Here is a 3,097-nt window from a genome sequence, read left to right on the forward strand (position 1 = left end):
CTGTCGAATAAATAAATAAAATCTTTAAAAAAAAAAAAAAAGAATTTACCTTCCAGATGCATTCTCACACTGGTAAAGAACGTGTGCAGCAAAAGGTCAAAGACACCCTAACTAACTGCCCATCAACAAAGGACTGTTTAATAAAGTTATGGCACATCAAAAAAAAAAAAAAAAAACACCAAAAAACACCTCAGTGTGGAGCCAGGCCTGAAATCCTATGCCACTGCTAGAAGAATGAGGGAGGTCTTTATGGACTGACTTGGAAATTGCTTCAAGATACACCATTGTATGACAAAACCAAGGCAGGAAACATTTTTGTGCTTTAAAAAAAAGACGTCTATAGATAGAAATATAGTATACAGATGTGCTCCAGGCATGACCCCAGCCTCCAGTAATCATGCCCCATGTAATCCTCTTCCCTTGAGACTGCGTTCAACCTAGCCATGTGCTTCTAGTGAACAGCAAAAGTAAGAGGATGTCACTTCTGACACTTGGTTATAAAAAACTTCAGGGGCGCCTGAGTGGCTCAGTCAGTTAAGTGTTTGACTCGTGATTTCAGCTCAGGTCATGATCTCAGGGTCGTGAGATGGAGCCCTATGTGGGGCTTCATGCTCAACAGGGAATCTGCTTGAGATTCTCTTCCTCTCCCTCTCCCTCTGCCCTTTCCCTACCCGTGTGCTTGCTCTCTCTCCCTCAAATAAATAAATAAATCTTTAAATAAAACCTTTTTTTTTTGGCTTCTTGTCTTACTTGACTTTTCTGGCTCTTCTTGGCTATTTCCTCTGATGAAGCCAGCTACCGTGCTGTGAGGCGCCCTGTGCTCATGTAGCAAGAAACTGAAGGAAGCCTCGGGCCAAAATCTAGTGAAGAAATGAGGCCATCAGTCTAACAGCCTGTGAGAAGGTAACTCTTGGCAACAACCCCTTGAGTGAGCTTGAAAGCACATCCTGCCCCTCCTGGTCTGACTCCCCTGTGCTCCAGCCACACCAAGGTTCCAGTTCCCCCATTAGGCTCTGTTGTTTCCAGTCTGTCCCTTAACTCACACCTTCTCTCATTTTGGAATGCTTTTCCTCCCAGGCCCCTCCCCTGACTAATTCCTATCAAATGCAAAATACTAGCAAAATACAAGACCCAACTCCAGACTCCTCCTCTGACACCCTCAGCCCATTCCTGCCCCAACTTGTCTCTTGCCTGCCCCCCCCCATCCTGTAATTCTCTTTCTGGCTAAGCATCCCAGAGAAGTTGGTCCCTTACTTCTTTAGGCTGTCCCTTATTTTACGTAGTTCAGGATAGGTCTTCACCCACTGTACCCATTTTTCTGTTTTGTCTACTAGTCAGTAAGCTCCATGGAGGTGAGAAGGAAAGGGATAGAAGGCAGGGACATGGGAACTGTGGTACAACATACCCTTTTCACTTCCCCATTCCCAGTGCATAACCCTAACCAGAGCAGTGGGAGTGGATATGTTTAGCTCGCATAGAGGTCACTTACATTCTTGACACAAGTTCACAAGAGATATTTGAACATTTATACATGGTGCATGTGTAAAATACCTTTAGTTGCAATTGACAAAAGCTTCCTCACTTGTGTAGCTTAAACTGTAAGGAATTTTATTTCACCCATCAAGAAGCTCAGAGGTAGACTGCTGCAGGATTTGGTAATTTAGCAGCTCAGTCTCCTCAAGGTCCCAGCTCTTTCCATCTCTTTGCTCTGCCATCTTCAGTGGGTCAGCCTGCCCCTCAGGCTAATTCTCCCCTATAGTCACAGAATGGCTACCACAGCTCCTAACACCACGTCAGAAGAAGTGTTCCTTTCTTCCTGAAAGCTTGTAGATCTCTTTTTTTTTTTAGGACTGAGGAAAAAAGTCCTAGAAACCACTCCAGCAGACTTTCCCTTCATGTTTCATTGGCCATAAATAGGTTGACGCCCATGCCTTATCTAGCTGATGGCAAGGGGAGTAGATAGATGATCATGATTGGCTTACATGGAGCACCTGGCTGACTAGGGCATGCATTATCTGAATAAAATCTGCCTTCTGCTAAAAAGAAGAAAGGGGGTGGTTAACAACAACACTGTCTTCTATATTGTGTGGGCTCTCTTACTTTTTTTTCTCACTATTATGCTTAATTGCATATATTATAATTAGAAAACACTACATCACTCCCAGCACCTGGAGATCTCTTTTAAAAGTACCACACATGTGACCTAAATCCAGCTCAGAATATGGATTTTTAAAATTTTGAGCATTGGTACTGCTTGTTTGGGAAAGATATGATGGGGTCTGAGTGAGAAGAGTGAGGCAGCTAAAACTGGGACCATGCTGGTGTCTGCCAAGGGATTGAGGTGATGACTTTCTTCCCTTTCCCAATTGGCCAGGACTCTTCAGAGAGCTTAAAGAACAACCAGACCAGGAGCTGACAAGCTGGGCATGTTGTAGAATAGGACACACAGGTTCTCTAACCAGATTGACTACTTTAAATCCTAACTCCACCACTTAATATCACATGAAATTTGGGCAATGACAGTATATTTTCTGGGCCTCCATTTCCTTATGTGTAAAACAGAGATAATAATACAAACCTTGCAGGTTTGTGAGATTAAGTAAATCTCTGAAATGAAAAGCATATGGCAGAATGCCTATAACATGAATAAACTATCAAACCTATCATAGTAAAAACAAAACAAACAAAAAACAGCATTATAATAGCACAAGAACTGACAAATTGGCCAATGGAATAGAAGAGAGATCTCAAACATAGATCCATTTGCACAAGGGAAATTATGTACAACAAAGTGTCACTACAAATCGATGTGGGAAAGGATGAATGTCTAGCAGATGGTGGTGGGGAAAGTGATTCACTACGAAGAAAAAGAAAACCTGTCCCTATCTAACACCATGCCCCAAAGCAGGTTCATGGGACGTGGCGCAAAAGTCCTTTTTCACTTTCCAAACTAGCAGTATGGTTTCAAGATGAATGAAGCATCTAATTGTCTAAGGAAGAACTCTAAAGTTGTTGGCAGAAATTGTAGTAGGGTGTCTTTGTGACCCTAGGAGTTGGGAAGCATTTCCGAAACAAAATTTCACAAGCACAGACCATA

Source organism: Ursus arctos, unplaced genomic scaffold (assembly GCF_023065955.2).
Source record: "Ursus arctos isolate Adak ecotype North America unplaced genomic scaffold, UrsArc2.0 scaffold_20, whole genome shotgun sequence".
Taxonomy (NCBI): Eukaryota; Metazoa; Chordata; class Mammalia; order Carnivora; family Ursidae; genus Ursus; species Ursus arctos.